Source organism: Alosa alosa, chromosome 16 (assembly GCF_017589495.1).
Source record: "Alosa alosa isolate M-15738 ecotype Scorff River chromosome 16, AALO_Geno_1.1, whole genome shotgun sequence".
Lineage (NCBI taxonomy): Eukaryota > Metazoa > Chordata > Actinopteri > Clupeiformes > Clupeidae > Alosa > Alosa alosa.
Window position 1 is genome coordinate 11,377,238 of NC_063204.1, and position 7,412 is coordinate 11,384,649.

General features: G+C 38.6%; 1 long non-coding RNA gene across 6 annotated transcripts in view; it reads left to right on the forward strand.

Annotated features, from left to right (window-relative positions):
* LOC125309864 overlaps window positions 1-7,412 on the forward strand; it is a 54,773-nt gene that overhangs the window by 27,364 nt on the left and 19,997 nt on the right. For 5 of the 6 annotated variants that reach the window (XR_007196202.1, XR_007196198.1, XR_007196203.1 and 2 more), the window contains 2 exons: window positions 5,755-5,909; window positions 6,044-6,172. This is a non-coding gene — a long non-coding RNA (uncharacterized LOC125309864). The remainder of the gene's footprint in view (window positions 1-5,754; window positions 5,910-6,043; window positions 6,173-7,412) is intronic. The other variant, XR_007196200.1, reaches the window with a different exon arrangement.

The following is a 7,412-nucleotide window of genomic DNA, read 5'->3' on the forward strand; positions in this document are numbered from 1 at the left end:
GTCCCCGGGGGCCACTCCCCCCAACCCCGTGCTGGGCCCCCGAACCAAAAAAAAAGCAGTTTTTCCTAAATAACTACCTGAACCGTGGCACTGAGGATGAATAACCTTTTATGGTATGTTGGTCTCAAGGGCCCACATCAATCTGGCCCATAATCACTCATTTGTGATTTGCACCCCCTCCGGTAAAAAATGAAAATGTAATATGATTCTGCTTTAATCGCCCCTATCTTCAGTTAAGATGTTCAGAACTGCACCACATTTTATGTGTATGATTAACCTGGCATTCTCTGGGGTTTCGTAGAATTTCATCCATGGGGGATGAAAACCCTTAAGTTAAGTTAAAATTAAGTTATGTGTACATTTAGTGACTGTACACTCATTGGCCTGTAGATGGCGGTGCACACATATACACATGCACACACACAGGCACCCACATACTATCGGTATTAGAACGGCCGATACATAATTACAAATTCAGTTGGATTAAAATAAAATAAATATTCATCATCATCATCATGGCTGCATTTCCAGTATTGGCGATAAGTAGTCGTTTGTCCACTAGATGGCGCATCGTTGCAGTGAGACGTAATTTTGTTGGAAGTTAAAAGTGGATTGGAAAAACAATGGATGCTTCCTACAAGGACTGTACCGCAGAGAACGTCTAATAAGGATAGGACGATGTTCACATGAAATGTAATTCCCATTTCTTCTTGAAGCCGAAATAAATCTGAGGATGTTTATCGGACATGCTTGGTTTTTACTGCAGGTACGTTAATCTTATAATATCAATAAGGACCTAGGTAATCCTAGGACCTAGGTTACCGTTAGCGTTGGTTGAGTGATGGAGGCCAATTTGATTGATTGCATTTGTAAAATAATTCTGTGGAAATGCATGGATTCCAGTTTCTTCCAGTAGCAGCAACTGGAATCCATGCATTTCCACGGAATTATTTTTGGAATCTGATCCCTTATCATACCTGTTCATTCTTACTCGTAATTTCGACTTATCGTGACTAAATTCAAGATGGCTGCAAGCGCTAAAGCCATTGAAGATACTGTCTGTATAAATCGTCTTGTAAGTAAACTACCAGTGCTTATTCAAAGTTCTCAATGTCTCGTTTTACATGTCAGGGCCCTCGGAAGTCTACCAATGAAGTGTGGAGATACATTGAGCCTCGTAAATGGTGTAACACAGTGATTCATTTGCATGGCTAGCCCGATGCCGAAGCACCACCATTGAAAAAGCTGTTGGTCGCATCTGCTAACTAGCGCCAGATTTTGGAGTGCAGGGGACAAGCCGAGATGGGCTATGAGACATACGTTCACACTCGGTATCATGTTTCAACACACTTTAGGTCAATATCACACCGGAATTCTCCTTTAATTCCAAATCTACAAATGCAAAGTCTTGTGTCTACTGTACATCCAAAAGTCTACTGATAACAGAAATAAATGCAATTGAATCCACTGCACAAGAAAATCATCATGTGTCCTACTAAAAACATTAGGACTACAGGGTAGCTGGCCACTGACTTCTCTAACCATATCCATTTAGAAGCACTAGTTCAGCTGTTTACACAAAAGAAGACAAGGAGGTGTTGAGCTATAGGACTCCGGGTCTTACACTGTTAATTAAGTAACTGGACTTGAGGTCAAGGAAACTGTCAAGACATGTTTACACACCAAAGAAAGTGTGAAGACACACACAATGTTTGATAATGTGGCTGTGATGGCCTAAGAGTGAGGGGGATTTTACTTCACCCACTGTGAGACATTTGAGATCACAGGATACGCAACCTCTATTCTCCCAAATCCTTATTTAGATAGCTGTGGGATGTTAGACATGCCATTCCATCTCTTGTGTGACCCTTATGGTGATCAGTCCTTGAGCCATCACCGCTACTGCCGGTAGGACGTCACAACATCTTCTCTTGGAGGATTGATATTATTGGCATGGGAGGACTTTCTGTGGCAGGTGGCTACACAGACTCCTGTGACACACTGCTTAAGCCCACTGGGATTAGGTGTCTGGACTTTGAATGCATCATAAAGTTTACTTGTCTGTGCATGAGCTTATTTCTCTATCCATGAGCTTTCTGAGCCGTGGAAGAAGAAAAGAGAAGTGGTAATCCTGTGGTAATTTTTTGTTTCATGGTCTCCTATTGTGAAAAGATGACCTTTGACCCCTCACAAAGAACCACAGCACTACCATTCAGTGAACTTGACTTTGAACAAAATTATGTCTGCTCAAGTGCTGATTCTGTGTAGAGTAAGCACCTTTATTTTATGACTATTTATTAACAAGTAAAGTAAAACATTAATCTTGGTGCCACAATGAAAACAAGGAAAAATCCAAGCTTGAAGGCAACCAAATTTACTCTGAGAAACAAAAATACTTAAATGAAGAAAGAAATATTTTGCAAAGCATCCCTTTGCCAATAAAATAGCATGTAATCTTTTCTTATGACATCCTATAAATTTGGAAAAAGCAAGGAATTTGAGACCGTTCCTTTTCACAAAATCTCTCCAGGTCGTCTAGATTCCTAGGTCCTCATTTGTGCATTCTCCTCTTTAACTCACCCCACTGTTTTTCTGTGGAGTTTAGATCAGGGGACTGAGATGACAATGGTAGAAGCTTGATTTTGTGTTCAGTTAACCATTATGTTTAACACACATATGCATACACACACACACACATACTGTACGCACGCACACATACAGACACACACAAACACACACATAAACACATATACACAGCAAAGAAAAAATGAATATTGATTCTTCATTTCCAGTATTGGCTGAGTGATGGATTGATTTTGTGTTCAGTTAAACCATTATGTTTTGATTTGGACATGTGTTTTGGTTCAAAAGTGACCTCCTTGCCAACAAATAATCTGTTGCAAAGGAGGTCACTTTTGAAGACTCTCGAACAGTGATTTTTATGAAATGCTTTGCCTGTCACCATTTCCAGTTGATCAAAACTTTTTAGTTATTTTTTTACTGTTAACATGGAGTATCTACTTTTTATAGCCATTCCCTTTTATTTGAATTTACTGTAATCTCTTGTCTTTCCCATGTTTAAAAATGACTAGGTGATCACTTTATTTTCCTTAATGAAAAAGGAAGTCGTGGACTACTTAAGATTCTTTAGTGGTACCAATAATTGTGCCACACTGGTTTGTGTTAGAAAATATTTATTATGAGGGATTGTCAAAATTTTCGGTCAATGTTTCCACCGGGGCACACATTCTCATTCCACCGCACACCCATCGGCTTGTAGATGGTAGTGTTTAGTGAAGGGTTGCTGGTTTCTCGCAAACACACACACATGCATGCATACACACACGCAAGTATGCACACACACTCACATCCACATGCACAGACACACGCATGCACACACACACACACACACACACACACATCCACATGCACAGACACGCATACACACATAAACACACACATGCATACACACACACACATACTGTACGCACGCACACATACAGACACACACAAACACACACATAAACACATATACACAGCAAAGAAAAAATGAATATTGATTCTTCATTTCCAGTATTGGCTGAGTGATGGAGGCTAGTTTGATTGTTGGTGTATTTGTGAAACATAAATGCGGTAATACCAAGTAAATTCATCACAGCATTGTAATTGTCTCTTTCGACTGTCATCTCATTCTTTTCTGACCATACTGACAGGAGCTTAGTTAACCCCAACGCTAATGTTTGGCAACGCAAAGGTTTGCTAATGGAAGATAAACATGAAAGATAACCTGTCTATGATGCATCCTAAACACTGGAACATTTCTGTTTGCTAAATAGGTTTTTCTGCTGTTGACTCACTCACAGTCCTTGGTGGCACTGTCAGTGCTTTGTAAAATGTTGCATTAAGACCACAAAAAAGTCTACACGAAATGAATGTGAGTATCTGAACGTTCATTCCCAAACATCCACTACTACACCCTAGTTTCAGTCTTCAATTTCTTGCATTTCAACAAAGGTGTTTCAAGTAAGGAAGATATGGTTAAGGCTTAACTAATCATATTTGTAAAATGTTTTGCTTGCATAAAGGGGGAGTCATTAAGCATAAACTGCTCACAATATACAACAAAACTAATTACTGTACAGTATATGAAGAGCCTTTCATTAGGAAACTCGATAGTTAGGCCTATTCAAATACATAATACCCCATCGTGATTAGAACCTTGTTATGGACAACATTTTTACATTGTGTTTGTTAAAAATGACTATCGGCCGATATATTGGTTATCAGTTTTAGAAAAACTCAAATGTTGAAATCAGTATCGGCCCTCAAAATCCCATATTTGTCAGGCTCGATATTCTCTAAAGGGAGAATAAGGCAAATTGACATACACACATGCATGCACACACCCATGCATCCACAAACAGACACACACATATGCACACACATCCATCCACACACACACACACACAAATACACACACAGGCATGCACACTCACGCATGCACACAGGCAGTCGCGCGCACACAAACACAGGCATGCACATTCAAGTATACACAAAAGTTTCAAGAGTGGGGAATGGAGTAGGAGATGGAGACAAATTGAGAAGTGTGATTTATTTTCTCAGAACAGATGTACAGGACTGAGCGGCGGTCATATTATGCACCGCTATGCGGTATATCTAATTTCTTTATGAGATATTCCTTTCTCAAAATAAATTTGCTTCCCTTCAAGGTTGAATTTGAGTGTGTTTTAGTCAACTTTGCCATGGGTGCCAGTAAATGTAGAGAGCACAGAATAATAAATCATAATGACTGAATGTAATGCATTTTTGCTCTTCTCAATCTTAAATTAATGTCCACATAAACTGGGATATGTGCTGAATCTCATGCAATGTAAATGCATTATGCCTACCAAGTCATTTAACTGTTTTGGACATGTGACCAGTTTTCTATGCCAAACTGTTATATCAGCATATTTATAGCTGCAGTATTTTTTGAAAGCTAATTCATTTCACAACTGTATAAAAATGTTGTGGTTTCAGCATTGTTTGGGCCACAGTGATATTCATGGGCTACAATTTCTGAGACAGAACAAATGAGTAAGGCCCACATTGCCTTGTTTTATTGCACTGCCAGGCCTCTCTTGGGAGTATCCTTTGGCCATAGAGACTTATAGGCCTGTTGCTGTCCCTCAAGTTGCTAAGAAAGTGACTTGCCAGGCTGAGTGCTGTCTAGTTTACCATGCACATGCATATCTCCTTCCCTTTGTCCTTGAATACAAAGATAACCCTGTGAAATTCTTGCTAAATGTCAAGAGACTGAAAAAATACTTAAATCTAATCCACAACAGATAGTCTTGCACATAAAACATACATCAACGCAAATATTTCTATCTTTTTTTTATTCTCCCTTTTATTCTGGATAAAAAGAATGTTGTGGTGCCTCTGGACATTGGGTAGTTACATGTTGTATTTTTTGATGGTATGCATTTTTTCCAGTAATTACTGAAATTAAATTATGATTTTATTTAATGAAATTTGGCTATTGCTGAAAAGTAAACGTATGATTCGATCATCCATCTAAGAACGAGATTGCTAACATATTCAGTTTAGAGCTGCATAATGGCATGCCATGGTCAAATTTCAGAAAAAGTTTCAAGATCACCTCCCACAGATATAGAGATGGGTATAGATCCTCTCTGACCTACATTCATCCTGAGTGTGTGTGTGTGTGTGTGTGTGTGTGCGTGTGTTGAGATGTGTTGTGTGCACAACAGGTGTTACCTTGTCATCTCCTTAGAGAATCTCAGGGTAGCAGCAGCCAATACCTAGATCAGCCTAAGACAAGCACAAGGATGTGGAAAGATTCTTATTGTTTTTACCCCCTACTAGATGGGTTCACTTAATTTAAGGTCAGTGTATCAGAAATAGTGATAAAAAATTAAAATAGTTAAAAATGCCTTAACTTAAATACTATGTATTTATCCATACTATTTCAAATTATATGTATTTATACTGTTTCTCTCTTTGACACCTTGTCATATAGAAGGACCTCGCAGCCTTTTTACAGCTTTGACAGTAAAACTGAAAGAGCCCAAATGGAAGATTTCTCTGGTCCTTGATGTGGACCCTCACAGTTCAGTGCCAATGCAACAGGAGATCTCAAGGAATAAAAGTAAGCAGAATTTACTATGTTGAGTGTATGCTTTTAGACTGTAATTAGTTGTGTAAGTAATTAGACTTTACTGTAATGCTATACAAAATATTGATTTAAAAAAAAAATTAGTAAGTTTTGTTTCGCCCCAAGTTACCATTAGCTCAATGTTGTTTGATGTGCCACCGGAAATGCTTTAGGAATGCACATGTTTGTTTACGCAGTTGAAAGGGTCTATAAAAAATCTTCAGCCTTCAGTATTAATCTTATAATTTCAAGATTGTAATAGAATAGATTGATGAATTGATGATTAATAATTAATCAGCAACCTTAATCGACATTTTTTTTAATTTTTATTTTATTATTTATTTATCTATGATAATAAATATATGATTATATTATCTATGAAAATACATCAGTGTTATTTCAGTAATAGCTCAGTAGCATCTCAGGTGTTTATTTAGCAATTTTTCAGGATGAATGAATATTCATGAAGTTGAGCTTTGATAGGCTGCATGGCAGGTTTTTTTTTTTTTTAGTGCAGTGCTCTGGTGGTCTGCGAAGGCGTTGCAGGTGGTCCCTGACCATATATCCAACACTGCAGCTTCACTTTGGGCATGACATCACTATGTGCACCTCACAGTGGTCCGCTGGTTGCTTCTTAGTCATGATGAAACATTTGACTTTTTTGTATTTAATTTACAGTAATTTAAGATATGATGGTTAGTCATTGTCTTATACAAACGTATATGATGTTGTGGTTTCAATGTTGTTTGAGCTACATTGGTGTGAAATTCTTGCTACAGTAAATGTCAATCAGATTGAGAGCAGTATTTGAAAGTAAAACCAAGCCACAAGGGTTGAGAGAATTGTCCGTAGACCTGCGAGACAGGGTTGTGTGAAGACACAGATCTGGGGATGGATACAAGAACATTTCTGCAGCATTGAAAGGCGGCCAAAAGCACTGTAGCCTCCATCATTCTTAAATGGAAAAGTTTGGAACAACCAACAATCATCCTAGATCTGGCCGCTCAGCCAAACCGAGTAATCTGGGACGAAGGGCCTTGGTCAGACAGGTAACCAAGGACCTAATGGTCACTATGAATGAGATCCAGAGTTCCTTTGAGAGGATGAGAAGAGCTTTAAGAAGGACAAACATCAGTGCAGCTCAGTGCCTAATTCTTCCACACACACCATTGGGAATTGTGGCCAAACAGTTCAGTCTTTGTTTCATCAGACTAGATGATTTTACTTCTCATGG